Genomic DNA, 18,170 nt, shown 5'->3' with positions numbered 1-18,170 from the left:
TGACCTGCTCCCTCATAAAAAGTAGACAGTGCCAAAAGAAAACCTGTTATCTCATAATTTGGTCAAGGTTCACACTGCTAATACCAAGTGCATTTAAATAGAATCTAATATGGAGACATTAAATGAAAAGAGTTTTATGGAAGTGATTTTTGTTCATCAGATACATGTAATAGAGCCCTTCATCTTTCCTTCATGGGACGTGTTTTTTGATTCAAAAGATAACTTGAATAGTAATTGAAATTCCAAAGCATGTTCATGAAGAATCTCGTAATGAAGTCAATTCAAGAATGGGAATTTTTTTCCCAAATAATATACAGTAGCTCGATTGGAGATAAGTTACATAGTAATAGTTACCAGGTGTGGCAGATTTTATTTTACAAACATGGCTATAATACCATCACCCTATAAACTCTTCTCTGCATTGTGACCTTCCTGTTCACCTAATCAAAAACTGATGCCAAAACCCTTAAAACTGGCTTGGCTATAGTGGCTCACTTATAATCAATAGAATGAGGCTAGAGTGACATAGGCTGACTTCTGAGTTATAAATTTTCTGCCTTAGTCTCTTAAAACACTTGTTCTCTCGATATTCACTCGCTGGAGTCCTCAAAATTCAGCTGCCATGCAATGAGAAGCTCAGGCACATGAAGAAATAATGTGTAGATGTTCCAATCTACAATCTTTAGCTGAGCATAGCTTTTACTCATCCCAGCCTATGCACCAGATGCATGAAGAAGCCTTCAGGGGGTGCCTGGGTGGCTCAGTTGTTTAAGCATCCAACTTGATTTTGGCTCAGGTCATGATCTTGGGGTTCTGGGATGGAGTCCCACACTGGGCTCCATGCTCAGTGGAGAGTCTGCTTAAGGATTCTTTCTCTCCCATTCCTTCTGTCCCTCCCCCCCCCTCTCTCTTTCAAATAAATAAATCATTTTTAAAAGAAACTCTATGGGGTGCCTGGATGGCTCAGTTGGTTAAGCATCTGCCTTTGGCTCAGGTCATGATCCCAGGGTCCTAGGATAAAGTCCTATGGCAGACTCCCTGCTTCTCCCTCTCCCTCTGCCCCTTCCCCTGTTTGTGCTCTCTCTCAATCTTTCTCTCTCTCTCATGAATAAATAAAATCATAAAAAAGAAAGAAAGAAAGAAAGAAAGAAAGAAAGAAAGAAAGAAAGAAAGGGAAAGAAAGAAAGAAAGAAGAAAGAAAGAAAGAAAAAGAAAAGAAAGAAAGAAAGAAAGAAAGGGGGGAGGAAGGGAGGGAGGGAGGAAGGAAGGAAGGAAGGAAGGAAGGAAGGAAGGAAGGAAGGAAGGAGGGAAGGAGAAATTCTAGCCTGCAGGCATGTAAGTCATCCTGCCTGTTTGATTCTTCCCAATTGAGTCCCCAGACATGATGGAGGAAAGCAAGCCATCTCTCCTGTACCTGTCCAAATTCCTGATTCACAAAATCAGTTAGCATAATATAAGTTTTTGTTTTACACCAGTAATTTGGGGTAGTTTGTTGTGCAACAAGGGGTAATTGAGGTAGAATTTGGTGTCTGGAAATATGGCATCAACGTGATAACAAAACTGAAAACACCTGACATTGCTTTTTTTTTTTAATTTAAATTCAGTTAGCCAACATACAGTACATCATTAGTCTGAGATGTAGTATTCAACAATTTATTAGTTGCTTATAGTGCCCCGACATTGGTTTGGGGGTCGATCGCAGGTATAAGCCTGGCAGGCCTTGCATATGCTATCAGTGAAGGCTTAAAGGAAAGTGAAAAAAATATTAGCCAGAAGAGAGAGGACCCTTGTTATACAGTGGCAGAAAATTTGGCCATACCGTCACCTGTGGTAACATAGAAAGTATCTCTAACAAACTAATAGAATTTACTAAGGATATTTCCATGTTGAGTTTTTGAAGTGCCACCAGATTTCTTTTAGTTCTGTATGATAAAATACAAATAGAAATCAGCTAAAAAGGAATTATTCAGTTTTCAAGCAAACTTTAGAAAAAGTTTATAAAAGAGACAAGACTTGCTGAAGTTTGGAAAACAAAACAATTTTTTATTCCCAGCCTCTTCAAAATGCAAAAGAATTTCAAAATAGTAAAGGGACTCAGGGCAAATAATTAGATCTACAAGGTTGTCAGGAAAATGTGGCCTCAGAGTAAAGATAAAGCCAAGGGTGTGATTGAAAATCTCTTTGTTAAACTCTCCAAAAAAATTGTAAGTGATGCCTCATAGACTCTTTAAGACAGGCAGAAGTTTACTAAGGTTCTTTAGTGTGTGCTTCTGAGGTACTCTCTGGTAAAAAAAAAAAAAAAAGTAGACTTCTATTAAATCTTACCAATGATGTCCCACAGCTGTCTCAGGAAGTCCAAAGTTGAAAGAATTTATCACAGAGATTAGTGCACATGGCTTTCTTTTAATGGGTGGATTATAAATTGGTACATAAGAAAGCTGGAGGGTTTTTTTATAGAATTTTATCAGCTTGGACTACAAGTGACAAAAGCAATGCAAAATAAAGAGGCCTCTGGAATTAGCAACATATATCCAGTAAGATTGCAAAATTGCTATGGAGCAGTGGTTGCTGTGTACCTTTCATTGATTTCCCCCCCCACCTTCTTTCTTTTTTTTTAAAGATTTATTTATTTTAGAGAGAGTGTGCCCACGGATGCTTGTCAGTGGGGAGAGGAGCATAGGGAGAGAATCTTCAGTAGACTCTGCACTGAGTGCAGAGTTCAACACCAGGCTTCATCCCACAACCCCTGAGATCATGACCTGAGCCAAAATCAAGGGTCAGACGCTTAACACACTGAGCCACTCAGATGCTCCTCACTGACCTCCCCCCTTTCTGTGCCAATGCCTATTATAATGATTTCATGCCTGATTCAACATTGTATCCTGAGTTTATAGGACAAAGATAACTGATCTCTTTAGTTTACAAGCTTTTAAATGGAGATAAGCCACTTGAAAAAATCTGAGCTGGAAGAGACTCCTCTGTACCTGGTCCTGAGTCGATGGTGAGATCCTGAACTTTCTGTTACTGTCTGGGATGAGATGTTTTGGGTCTTCTGAGGTGGATATTTTGCATGTGGAGGGATGTGAATTGTGGCCAGAGGGCATACTGGAACAGATTGTATTGTCCAAAGATGACACTAACAGTATCTGCTATCCCACATGACCCTCTGCCGTATGATCTTGCCACTCCTCTATCAAGAGGAGTACAGTGACCCTCCATTTGAATCTGGGCTTTACTTAGAAATCTGTAATTCATGGGAAGTAATCAAAGTGAAGCTGCATGTCTTTGGAGGCTAGGTCAGAAGAAGCTTTTTAGCTTCTGCCTGTTTTTTTTTCTGGCACATTCTCTTGCTCTCTGATTCCTCTCTTTAAAAACTGAGCTGCAGGGCTCTGTAAGAAGTTCAAGCCACATGAAGAGACCACAGGTAGATGCTCCAAATTACTTCCTCAGCCGAGGTCTTTGAGTCATCCCAGTGTAGGCACAGATACATTAGTAAAGAAGCCTCCGAATGATTTCAGGCCCCATTCATTTTTGTCATCCTGCTGTTTACTGTCCCCTAGCGGAGACTTCAGGTTTCATGAAGCAGAGATAACCCACTCCTATCATGCCCTCTCTGAATTTTTCATTCACAGAATAATAAACTTAATAATATGATTATTATGTAATGCCATAAAGTTTGGAACCATTTGTAACACCACAATTGATAACTAAAGCATCAAGAAGTGATGTGAGTTATGAATTTCTTTCCAACATTTTAATAACTCCTATTTGATGTCATGCTCATTCATTTGAGGATTATTCCAGGGGAAGAATATCTTGAAACTAAGCACTGACAAAGTTAAGCTAAAGTATGACAGAGAATAACCACATAGGAAGTCAAGAAGGAATAACTGGAGTTGACAAAAATATAGTTGAACCACAGGAATATATAGATTAAGGACTTATCGGGGCAGTGCAAGCTGTCTTCAAATATGTGAAGGGCTGTCATGTGGAAGATGGATTAGACTCGTACTGTAGAGCTCTAGGGAGCAGAACTAATACCTCACATTGGTAGGTCCAGGGAAGCAGATACTATACCTTATAAGAGGAAGTATTTTTCAGTAATCAGAAAAATAAAGTTGTGGACTGCTTTTTGAGGTAGAAAACTTCTATAATTTTCTTTGAGGGAAGACTGGATGTTGTAATCATGGTACTTTTCTAGAGAAACTTCTTGTTTGGGGTAGAACTGGAATAGTTTCTTCTAAGAAACATCAACCACAGGTTGTGTAGGAGTCCATAAAATACCCTATATTTTTATAGTAATCTATAGTGAAAGTTTAGGTTTGCAGGACAGTTAGAAGATGAGGCAAATCATCATGCACAGGTTTTCAGCAACTTGTGCTTTCAAGAACAGCAAAATACCTAGTATTTACTCAGTGCCCAATAACAAATTCAAAAAAATACATATTGAATAAATTAGTGGAACGTCTATCATTCCTATGCATACAGACATAGTAACCTAAAGTTGATGCAATTTTATTTATATGTAATTCCATTTTACATACATATATATTCTTTTGTGTGAATTACCTCATCTTTCTGAAGATTGGATGGAGCCTCCATGAACATAAAAAACATAATTAAAAAAATGCAAGTAAGCCCCAAGTAATTTAGATGACACAAAGAATAAGAACTATAGGAAAGTTAACACTCAGATATTCAGGATTTAACAGATTAAACTGACTATAGAAAATTAGGAGTGGAGAGGAATAAGAAGTGATGAAAAGAAACATCATTATCGGGGGGCGGAGCAAGATGGCGGAGGAGTACGAGACCTGGATTTCGTCTCCTCTCAGGAATTCAGCTGGATAGGGATCAAACCATTCTGAACACCTACAAACTCAAGAGGAGATCGAAGAAAAGAATAGCGACAACTCTCTCATCAGAAAAGCGACCACTTTCTGAAAGGTAGGATGTGCGGAGAAGTGAATCCGAGGTGATATTCAGGAGGATAGATGGCGGGGGAGGGGCCTCCGTCGGCCGCTTCTGGCAAGTGATAGAACCACGGAGCACAAAATTGGAACTTTTAAAAGTTTGCTCCGCTGAGGGACATCACTCTGGTGGCTAAGCGGGGGGTGGAACCCTTCAGGACAGTGTGGTCTCAGGACCCTCCGGGTCACAGAAAGACCAGGGGTGCCTGAGTGTGGCAGAGATCCCAGGTAATGGAGAAGGGAAGCCGGCTGCAGAGGTGGAGCCCAGGCGCGGGCTCTCAGCTCGGGGTTGCCATAAACCGTGATCCGCGGCACAGTTGGGCCACTGCTCCTCTAGCAGGGACCCAAAAAGTGGCAGATCTGCTTGTTGAAAAAAATATGGAAGTTATTAGAGAAACCCTTTCTGGAGAAGTAGAAGAACTAAAATCTACCAAGTAGAAATCAAAAAGGCTATTAATGAGGTGCAATCAAATATGGGGGCACTAACTGCTAGGATAAATGAGGCAGAAAAGAGAATCAGTGATATAGAAGACCAAATGATGGAAAATAAAGAAGCTGAGAAAAAGAGAGATAAACAACTACTGGATCTCAACGGCAGAATTCGAGAGATAAGCGATACCATAAGACAAAACAACATTAGAATAATTGCGATCCCAGAAGAAGAAGAGAGAGAGGGGCAGAAGGTATATTGGAGCAAATTACAGCAGAGAACTTCCCTAATTTGGGGAAGGAAACAGGCATCAAAATCCAGGAAGCACAGAGAACCCCTCTCAAAATCAAGAAAAATAGGTCAACACCCCAACATCTAATAGTAAAACTTACGAGTCTCAGAGACAAAGAGAAAATCCTGAAAGCAGCTCAGGAGAAGAGATATGTAACCTACAATGGTAGAAACATTAGATTGGCAACAGACCTATCCACAGAGACCTGGCAGGCCAGAAAGGACTGGCAGGATATCTTCAGAGCACTAAATGAGGAAACTATGCAGCCAAGAATACTATATCCAGCTACGCTGTCATTGAAAATAGAAGGAGAGATAAAAAGCTTACAGGACAAACAAAAACTAAAGGAATTTGCAAACACAAACCAGCCCTACAAGAAATACTGAAAGGGGTCCTCTAAGCAAAGAGAGAGCCTAAAAGCAACATAGACCAGAAAGGAACACAGACAATATACAGTAACAGACACCTTGCAGGCAATACAATGGCACTAAATACATATCTTTCAATATTTACCCTGAATGTAAATGGGCTAAATGCCCCAATCAAAAGATACAGGCTATCAGATTGGATTAAAAAACAAGACCCATCGATATGCTGTCTGCAAGAGACTCATTTTAGACCCAAAGTCAACCCCAGATTGAAAGTGAGGGGGTGGAAAACTATTTACCATGCTAATGGACATCAAAAGAAAGCTGGGGTGGCAATCCTTCTATCAGACAAATTAGATTTTAAACCAAAGACTATAATAAGAGATGAGGAAGGACACTATATCCTACTTAAAGGGTCTATGCAACAAGAAGATCTAACGATTGTAAATATCTATGCCCCCAACATGGGAGAAGCCAGTTATAAGCCAATTGATAACAAAAGCAAAGAAACACATTGACAACAATACAATAGTAGTAGGGGACTTTAACACCCCCCTCACTGAAATGGACAGATCAACTAAGCAAAAGATCAACAAGGAAATAAAGACTTTAAATGACACACTGGACCAAATGGACTTCACAGATATATTCAGAACTTTCCATCCCAAAGCAATGGAATATACATTCTTCTCTAGTGCCCATGGAACATTCTCCAGAATAGATCACATCCTAGGTCACAAATCAGGTCTCAACCGGTACCAAAAGATTGGGATCATTCCCTGCCTATTTTCAGACCACAATGCTTTGAAACTAGAACTCAATCACAAGAGGAAAGTCGGAAAGAACTCAAATACATGGAGGCCAAAGAGCATCCTACTGAAGAATGAATGGGCCAAGCAGGAAATTAAAGAAGAATTAAGAAAATACATGGAAACCAATGAAAATGAAAACACAACTATTCAAAATCTTTGGGATGCAGCAAAGGCAGTCCTAAGAGGAAAGTATATAGCAATACAAGCCTTTCTCAAGAAACAAGAAAGGTCTCAAGTACATAACCTAACCCTACACCTAAAGGAGCTGGAGAAAGAAGTGCAAATAAAGCCTAAACCCAGCAGGAGAAGAGAAATAATAAAATCAGAGCAGAAATCAATGAAATAGAAACCAAAAGAACAGTAGAACAGATCAATGAAACTAGGAGCTGGTTGTTTGAAAGAATTAACAAGATGGATAAACCCCTGGCCAGACTTATCAAAAAGAAAAGAGAAAGGACCCAAATCAACAAAATCATGAATGAAAGAGGAGAGATCACAACAAACACCAAAAAAATACAAACAATGATAAGAGCATATTATGAGCAACTCTATGTCAGCAAATTAGATAACCTGGAAGAAATGGATGCATTCCTAGAGATGTATCAACTACCAAAACTGAACCAGGAAGAAATAGAAAACCTGAACAGACCTATAACCACTAAGGAAATTGAAGCAGTCATCAAAAATCTCCCAAAAAACAAAAGCCCAGGGCCAGATGGCTTCCCAGGGGAATTCTACCAAACATTTCAAGAAGAATTAATATCTATTCTTCTGAAACTGTTCCAAAAAATAGAAATGGAAGGAAAACTTCCAAACTCATTTTATGAGGCCAGCATTACCTTGATCCCAAAACCAGACAAAGACCCCAACAAGAAGGAGAATTACAGACCAATATCCCCGATGAACATGGATGCAAAAATTCTTACCAAAATACTAGCCAATAGGATCCAACAGTCCATTAAAAGGATTATTCACCACGACCAAGTGGGATTTATCCCTGGGCTGCAAGGTTGGTTCAACATCTGCAAATCAATCAATGTGATACAATACATTAACAAAAGAAAGAACAAGAATCATATGATCCTCTCAATAGATGCAGAAAAAGCGTTTGACAAAGTACAGCATCCTTTCTTGATCAAAACTCTTCAGAGTATAGGCATAGAGGGTACATACCTCAATATCATAAAAGCCATCTATGAAAAACCCACAGCGAATATCATTCTCAATGGGGAATAACTGAGAGCTTTCCCCCTAAGGTAGGAACACGACAGGGATGTCCACTATCACCACTGCTATTCAACATAGTATTAGAAGTCCTAGCCACAGCAATCAGACAACAAAAATAAATCAAAGGCATCCAAATCGGCAAAGAAGAAGTCAAACTCTCAGTCTTTGCAGATGATATGATACTTTATGTGGAAAACCCAAAAGACTCCACCCCAAAACTGCTAGAACTCCTACCGGAATTCAGTAAAGTGGCAGGATATAAAATCAATGCACAGAAGTCAGTGGCATTCCTATACACCAACAACAAGACAGAAGAAAGAGAAATTAAGGAGTCGATCCCATTTAAAATTGCACCCAAAACCATAAGATACCTAGGAATAAATCTAACCAAAGAGACAAAGGATCTATACTCAAAAAACTATAAAATACTCATGAAAGAAATTGAGGAAGACACAAAGAAATGGAAAAACGTTCCATGCTCATGGATTGGAAGAACAAATATTGTGAAGATGTCAATGCTACCTAGAGCAATCTACACATTCAATGCAATCCCCATCAAAATACCATCCACTTTTTTCAAAGAAATGGAACAAATAATCCTAAAATTTGTATGGAACCAGAAAAGACCCCTAAAGCCAGAGGAATGTTGAAAAAGAAAAGCAAAGCTGGCAGCATCACAATTCCGGACTTCCAGCTCTATTACAAAGCTGTCATCATCAAGACAGTATGATACTGGCACAAAAACAGACACATAGATCAATGGAACAGAATAGAGAGCCCAGAAATGGACCCTAAACTCTATGGTCAACTCATCTTTGACAAAGCAGGAAAGAATGTCCAATGGAAAAAAAGACAGTCTCTTCAACAAATGGTGTTGGTAAAATTGGATAGCCACATGCAGAAGAATGAAACTCGACCATTTCCTTACACCACACACAAAAATAGACTCCAAATGGTTGAAAGACCTCAATGTGAGACAGGAGTCCATCAAAATCCTAAAGGAGAACCCAGGCAGCAACCTTTTCGACCTCAGCCACAGCAACTTCTTCCTAGAAACATCGCCAAAGGCAAGGGAAGCAAGGGCAAAAATGAACTCTTGGGACTTCATCAAGATAAAAAGTTTTTGCAAAGCAAAGGAAACAGAAAACAAAACCAAAAGACAACCGACAGAATGGGAGAAGATATTTGCAAATGACATATCAGATAAAGGGCTAGTATCCAAAATCTATAAAGAACTCATCAAACTCAACACCCAAAGAACAAAGAATCCAATCAAGAATTGGGCAGAAGACATGAACAGACATTTTTCCAAAGAAGACATCCAAATGGCCAACAGACTCATGAAAAAGTGCTCAATATCGCTCAGCATCAGGGAAATCCAAATCAAAACCTCAATGAGATATCACCTCACACCAGTCAGAATGGCTAAAATTAACAAGTCAGGAAACGACAGATGTTGGCGGGGATGTGGAGAAAAGGGAACCCTCCTACACTGTTGGTGGGAATGCAAGCTGGTGCAGCCACTCAGGAAAAAAGTATGGAGGTTCCTCAAAAAGTTGCAAATAGAGCTACCCGATGACCCAGCAATTGCACTACTGGGTATTTACCCCAAAGATACAAAAGTAGGAATCCGAAAGGGTACGTGCACCCCTATGTTTATAGGAGCAATGTCCACAATAGCCAAACTGTGGAAAGAGCCAAGATGTCCATTGACAGATGAATGGATAAAGAAGAGGTGGTGTATATATACAATGGAATATTATGCAGCCATCAAAAGGAATGAGATCTTGTCATTTGCAATGAAGTGGATGGAACTGGAGGGTATTATGTTGAGTGAAATAAGTCAAACAGAGAAAGACATGTATCATATGACCTCATTGATATGAGGAATTCTTAATCACAGGAAACAAACTGAGTGTTGTTGGAGTGGGGGGTGGGGTGGGAGGGGTGGGGTGAATGGGTGATAGACACTGGGGAGGGTATGTGCTCTGGTAAGCGCTGTGAATTGTGCAAGACTGTTGAATCTCAGATCTGTACCTCTGAAACAAATAATGCAATATATGTTAAGAAAAATAAAAAGAAGAAGAAGAAGGTAGCACGAGGGGAAGAATGAAGCGGGGGAAATCGGAGGGGTAGACGAACCATGAGAGATGATGGACTCTGAAAAACATACTGAGGGTTCTAGAGGGGAGTGGGGTGGGAGGATGGCTTAGCCTGGTGATGGGTATTGAGGAGGGCACATTCTGCATGGAGCACTGGGTGTTATGCACAAACAATGAATCATGGAACACTACATCTAAAACTAATGATGTAATGTATGGGGATTAACATAAGAATACAAAAAAAAAGAAACATCATTATCATCATATCATCATTTCCATTATCCTTCTCTTTGAGGTGGCTGTTATTATTCTTTGTACATCACAACTCTAAGCATCTGATATCCATTGTCTTTTAATCTTCAACTGATTTTTTAAAGATTTTATTTATTTATTTATTTGGGAGGGTGAGGAGGGGGAGAGGGCGAGTGAGAGGCAGAGAATCCCAAGCAGACTCTGCACTGAGTCTGACACAGAGCTTGATCTCATGACCCTGAGATCATAATCTAAGTGGAAACCAAGAGTCAGATATTTAACTGACTGAGCTACCCTGGCACCCTTCAGCTGATTTTATAAAGGGTTTATAAGGGTTATAGAAAGAGTACAGTTAAAGTTACTTAGTGAAGTGTATTAATTGGAAACTGAACCCAGACACTTTATGATGATTGAGCCCAGTTTATTATGTTATACAGTTTGTTGGTATAGATGAGATCTGTACATTTTATGATGGAGGCTTTAATTATAAAAGGGGGATGGATATTTTATCAATAATACATCCCCAAAATACCTTCCCTGCTATAGTTCACTTTTCCTGAAATTCCACAGTTAGGTACTTTCCTTTGGTTCTTGATACAATAGAGGATGTAAATGCCCTTCATTGATCTGTGAATAATGAACATTCAGATGGATTAGCTAATACATTTGGCTCGTAGATTAAATATAGATCTCCCCAATTTAGGGAGCTGGCAGGGAATGGGCACTATGGAGTTGTCAAAAAGGAAAAAAGGCCATGAAATTTAAGAAGAAAGTAAGGCTAGCTGGGACAAACATCTCCTAGTTAATAATATTTCCCCATAAAAGACCTGCAGTGTATATTCCAGTGAGGTAAGGAATATAGAATTGTTCACTTTCATTTTGGAAGCATAAATCTTGGGACCAGCAAGTCAGCAACACATGATTTACACAGTAGGTCAGTAAATTTGCATCCTAGTAAAGGATGGATATTGTTGGAAAAACAAGGAGACAAATATAGCTGATATTTAGATAGATAAATATTTCTGAACCTGTAGAAAAAAATGAGGTAAAGAAAAGTTCTCAAAATTTCAAATGTGAATTGATCAAGTCTTCATCAGAATATTTCATTGAAGACTGAGAAGAATGTACAGATATTTAGGCAGGAGGTAAGAAATTCAGATGGAGATGCTAGGAGCTGGAGAGAGAAATAAATCATTTGGAATATTTTGCTTTAGCTTCAAAGCTTTCTGAAATATTTTATACCATCCCAACAAAATTCTCTTAGGTGGAAAGAAATGAGATTAAATCATACTCTTTTGTTAGTTTGGTATGACACTACGAATACTAGAAAGTTTATGTGGGGATGCCAAATGACATTTTATATAAAGACCAAGATTCATGAGATTTGAGGTATTAGATTTAGTTGAAAAATGTTATGTGGAAGGAAAACCTTTATGTGATTTGCCTAGTACAGTGAGTTCAAATTCAGCTTTCTACTTGAAGTTCAAATATAACAAAATTATATTTTGGGAATTTTTCATAGTCTAGATAAAATGTCCCTCACATGCAACTCAAATTTAACAGGTAAACAATTTTAAGAGACTGAATGTTCTAAATGTCTCTACTTAGGAAAGGAACTAAGGTTCAAAAGTGTTTATTTAGATATTTTTCTCTCCTGTTACTTTTTTTGACCTCCTCTCCTTTCTTTACTGAAGCAGTTACAGAAAACATGCATACTCACAGAATGGGCTAGTTGTGTAGGTAAAGTTTCTGGGATCTCACAATATTTGTACAAATACTTTAGTATTTGTACAAATTAGTATCTGAGCCACCCAGGCACCCCGAATTCTGTAATTTTTAAACAGTGACTTAAGATTGGTTTAAGGTTGATCATCTATTTCTTGGATCCAAGATATTTTACAAAACTAATTTTCACAGAATATGTACTGGTCCTAAGGACTTTGGTTAGTAGTTATAAATATTATCTTTAAAATTCTAGCTCCTGGGAGCCTGGGTGGCTCAGTTGGTTAAGTGACTGCCTTCAGCTCAGGTCATGATCCTGGAGTCCAGGGATTGAGTCCCACATCAGGCTCCCTGCTCAGCAGGGAGTCTGCTTCTCCCTCTGACCCTTCCCCCTCTTGTGCTCTCTCTCCCTCTCTCTCTCTCAAATAAATAAATAAAATAAAATCTTTAAAAAAATAAAGTAAAATTCTAGCTCTTATAGCACATTTCATATTTCATTATTTGGTATCCTTAAGTCCTCACAAAAACTTTTGACTTAAGCGCATTTAATTAAATGAATTAGAGGGGTTCCTAGGTGGCTCTGTCAGTTAAGCATCTGACTCTTGATTTCAGCTCAGGTCGTGATCTCAGGGTTGTGAGATCAAGTCCTGTGTCTGGCTCTGTGCTGGGTGTGGATCCTGATTAAGATTTTCTCTCTGCACCAACCCCCTACTTCCTCTCTAAAAAAAAAAAAAAAAATCTTTTAAATGGATTAGAAAAATACAGTTAGTGTATCAAGCATTCAGCGGGTAGGCTAAAAAGCACTAAACATTCGAGGTATCATTTAGTCTAAACATTTACTTCAACAGTTACCACTCAGGTTTTGTCAGTGTTCTTAAATGAATGTTAAAGATAGATGTCTTCACTATTATGTTCTAGGTCTTCCCAAATTTCTAGAGATCCCACAGTCATGTATAGAATACTAGAAGTATTCAAACCAATCTTTTTTTTTCTTCTTGCTCCAGTCCCAGAATCCATTTATCTTCTTCATGTCCCTTTATTTCACACAATTGTAATAGTAAATACTAATTGTTAATAATGTACCAGGTAAAATACCAAACACTTTATAATTATTATTTGATTTGACTTTCACAATACAATAAACAATAAAAGATTACAGAACATTACAATGCCATCTTCACTTCTATAACTTATAGAAGTTATATAATTTGTCAGCAGCCAGCAACAAAAGAGAGATTCAAGCTCAGGCCAAACTCTTGGATTCTAACAACCAACCATTCAGCGCAGCCTCCTAGTTGTGAAGTTGTCTGAGTTTCTGATCTTTCTGGTTGCCTTTTCAGTCCCCCACAGAGTAGGAAGCCTTCCTGTGTTAGCAGTGTCTTCCATGGCCTCTCCTTCCGTCAGGGTACCAACAGTGCTCTGTAGTGTAAGAGTCTTGATGTATTCAATTTAAAAAGTGAAAAAAATGCATTGTTTACACTTTAAAAAGTTTGGAACCAACAGAATTCCATTGGTAGAGTACTCCATTTTCAGATAATATGCAACATAACATTAAGCCTGATACTGTGTTTTTGCTATTTCCAGAAATGATGATTCAAAATGTGCAAGCTGTGTATTTAGACAAAATTAATATTTCCCAAACTGACAGTGGCTGTAATGGAAATAATAAAAAATGTACCATCCCCAATGTGTTGGCACTGTACCCGTGGAAGATAAGGCTGACTAAAACTGTTCCTTGTCACATCCTTTATGAAGAAAAATGCTCACAACCTCAAAACGGTCTTCTTGCTCTATATTTTGTAAATGTGGCAAAATGTATCTAAATTTTTTTTCAGAAGTAACAAAATTTGGAAACATTGAAAAGTGATACATAATATTTTCTGCAGAGGTTGTTATGGAGAAATAGATATATTAATAAATAAGCACCAAGTAATACTTTCTTGAATATTAACTTTTGGAAGAAAATTGTTCCTAGGCCAAGTAGACCATGAGGGTTTGGGTCAATTTAGCTTTGAAAAAGTTGTCTAAAACTATCTGGCCTACATAGCTTTCATTAGGCTTGAACAATTAGCCATTGCAATTTACCCTCTGATTTTCATTTCATTTTTCATCTCCTTCAAGAAAATAAATGTACTCTAGCAAAACAAAATTTTGTAAAAAGCTAAACAGGGAAGACAGAAATTCAAATGTTAGATGAGTGCTTATTCAGTCCATCTTTAAATGTTTAGTCTCTTAAATGTGAGAATTTTAATAATAATCTAATTAGTATTGCTTTGATTTGTACCTAGAGATGAAGTAATCATATGCATTATATTATATACATACATATACAAGGTAATTAAATAGATTAACTCTTGAGTGTGTATGTAGAATATTCAAATCTAGTATTAAACCTTCGGGATCATCTTGGAGCTATTACATTTCTATATCTCACCCAAACATTTTGAAAATGTTGTTGTCTACCTTTCTTTTCTCCAGAGTAGCACTTATTATTTCTTCCTTGTCTTATGGCCATCTGGTTTCTTCTCCTAGAACTCTGTCAAATTGGTACATTTTTATTAATTTCTTATTAACCAGATCTAATCGCTTCATTTCAGTTCTCTTCTTTTATGAGGTCATCCTGTCAATCTTCCTCTTAAAACTCAGACCTCCAGTAACCTCCACACCACTACAGGGTTCTCTGTCCCCTCCTATAGTTTTCTTTCCTGGTTTCCTTCTCCATACCACTTCAATGATGCTATTTCCAGTATTTTAATTTTAGCCATTGTTTTTTTAATTTGCACATATTTCTTGGATTGTTAGGCTTTTTCATGAGTTCAAGAAACATTTGTATGCTACTGATTCTCACATAGTTAGCACCAACCACCCTCCTTTGTCCCTATCTACATGCCCATTGCCCCCCTCATATACTTGGATTTTAGTTGAACCTGCAAACATATATGGCCACTCAGTGCATTACACACCGCAGATAGTATAGGAAGCTGCAAAAGACAGCAGTCTTAAATGACACAGGCTAAATATTTTAACTTTTGCAATTTTATAGAAATGTATGATTATGTACATACATGTTGTCATTCTCTTGTCCGGGAAGAGACCTGTGGAAATGAAGGCTCCAGATACTTAAGCTTAATTTGCTTCATCATGTATCTGCCTCTACCTCTACTTTTCCAATCCACGGTCCACACTTCATGATAACCTGCAAAACTAAATCTCTCTTTACGATCCACAATTCAGATAATAACATGTAAATTGTGAAGCAGAGCAGACAAACTCTTAGATACTATATTTCAAATATTTTTTTCACCATTTTATCACAATCTAGCATCCCCCCACACACACACACACAAATACACTTAATTATTGAAATTAAGGAGCTAGTTATGACACAGCTACAGCTCAACCTCAGCGGTATGGCTTAAGTGGCTCCCACTGATTTGTGACAGCTAATTGTGTGACTCTCTTCCTAACTCTATGTCCAATGACAGCATGATGGTATCAGCAAGCATTACAAATCCAGATCTATTTTTAAAGATCTGGCTGTTAATATATATCAGTATAATCTCCTTGGAGAAAATATGTAAACTATGAAATTATTAGCATGTGAAGGGCAATACTAGTCCCATGTAGCTTAAGCAAAGTATCATTTTCTTGCAGCATGTTAATATATCATTTCCAGAGCACATCTTCAGGTACAGCTTGATCCAACATTCTTTTGATGTGACCAGGTTGGGAGTTCTTTTTGTTCATTTCTATTTTCAGTTTTCTGGATATTGGCCTTCCTACTAGGTAGGTTCTCTCCTTTGGGTCTGAAGGTGATTATCACCAGTTCTTGTTCATTTGTTTCCAAAGGTGAAAGGGAAGTCCATATGGGAATTACTTCTTGGGCTTCACTCAAGTTTGAATTCGTTTAATTGAAGCCTACATTAAGAATTAATTGCTCTGACCATGAGATTGGGATTCCACAGATTAGGTCATATCTAAGTCCTATTGCCTACCACTAGGTTTAGTAGAGATCAGTGCCCACCAAAAAAAAGATGTTTCAGAAAGAAAGAAAGAGAAAGAAAGAAAAGAAAGAAAAGAAGAAAGGAAGAAAAAAAGAAAGGAAGGGAGAGAGGAACACCTTTCAGAAAGAGGTGGTTTCCAAATGAATGAATTCAACTGCATTGAATATAATATATTCATGTAGTTCCTACTCTAGTGGGATAGGCAAGTAATAAAATATTTAAAAGTTAGGAACTGGGGATGCCTGGGTGGCTCTGTCAGTTAAGTGACCGAGTCTTGATTTTGGCTCAGGTCATGATCTCAGGGTCCTGGGATTGAGCCCCACAGTTCCATGCTCAGTGGGGAGTCTGCTTGAAGATTCTCTCTCTCCCTGCGCCCCTCCCCCTGCTCACATACTCATTCTCTCTCTAAAAAGATATTTTCTGGAAAAAAAAAGAAAGTTAGAAACTGAATAGTAAGCAGAAAATTACATTGTTATACAGATGGCAGTTGAGGTGAGACCTAAAAGAAAAAATAAAACAAAAACAAAAGAAAACAAAACTGACCATCTTGAAATCAAGAATATTCTAGAAGCCTTTATATAATGTATTATGTAATAGCCTTTTAAGCTAGTTTTCTGGCAGGGAAGCAAGTCAGGTACAAGTACTCTATGGTACATGCATATAAAATGTGGTGAGGGTTTAGATATGAGCAAGTATTCTAAGATCTTATTGTTATCTGTGCTTCAATTCTAAAGTATTATTAATACTTTAGTGGGTGTAGCTTTAACATACTCATTATATAATGTGAGAGAATTTTGCCTGCCAGTATTAGAAGTCAATTAGACACCGCTACTCATAAGGAAAAATCAATAAAAGTACATAATGTCGTTTGAGTTATCTTAAATTGCATAAGCACCTACCCAGACTAGAGGTTAAGGAAGTGGCTCAGACATTTGGTTTTGTCAATCTGCATTAGAATGAGGTGAAAAATGACAGAGTCAGATTCAAGACACACATTGAAAAATCATTCCAAATTGTAATTTCATTGTGAGTTATAGTTGTGATAAAATTCATTGTACAATTTTTAAAATGTCAAAGAGAGCTTAATAGCATTTTGACTATCAGGTCAGGAAAAATTTCTTTTACAAAATAGCCTCACATGCCCACATTTGTATTGTATGTTGCACATCATTTGAAGATGAATCTATTTAAATGCAAATGTACAGTCACAAAGCAGTGGAACTGAATTATATGCAAACAAAGCTTGTTGAAGAAATTGAGTAGTTAAGCATTTTTTCAATCAAATTTAAAGGCAGATTTGTTTCTTTTCAAAAAACACTCCTTAATAAAGTTTAAACATGCCTTTTCCAGAATTGTTATTGAATTACACTGTCCAATATGCCTATAGCAATATAACCATATTTTGAATGAGTTCTCATGCATTTATCATGTTTTATATTCCAGATTCATTCTGTAACAATAGAAAGACTGTTCTGTTAAATCTTCTTTATTCATATAATTTTTAAAGGATATTAAGTAGTAGAAAGGAAGGAATTTGGGGAACTATTACATATGCCAATTGGTATAAATAGATATGCCAATTTACAAAGAAGTGCATTGTTTCGCTCAATATGGTATATAGTATAGTAAATGAGATCAAAAATCATGTTTCTGAAAAAAATTAAAGGCAAGGTCAATATTTAGCATTATGAGGAAATAAGGATATTATGTGAAAAAAAGAAGCTTTAGTATTATAAGTAATTGAAATAAATATAATCTATGCCATATTAAATGAATAAGAATACTATTACTGTCTTTGAGCCAACCAGGTTAGGGAAGATATTTGATAAAGTCACAGTGCCCTTAAAAAAATAATATTGGTCAATTAGGTAAAATTTAGCTGTCTCTGAATTAAAATATACAGATCTTTCTCAATATCAATAAGGTTACATTCCAGTAAACCCATCGTAAGTTGGAATGTCATTAAGTCAAAAATACATTGAATACACACA

Source organism: Mirounga angustirostris, unplaced genomic scaffold (assembly GCF_029215605.1).
Source record: "Mirounga angustirostris isolate CCGP_5_RB_7025 unplaced genomic scaffold, mMirAng1.0.hap1 SCAF_15, whole genome shotgun sequence".
Taxonomy (NCBI): domain Eukaryota; kingdom Metazoa; phylum Chordata; class Mammalia; order Carnivora; family Phocidae; genus Mirounga; species Mirounga angustirostris.
The sequence above is the reverse complement of the archived record's forward strand: the minus strand, read 5'-3'. Positions refer to the sequence as shown.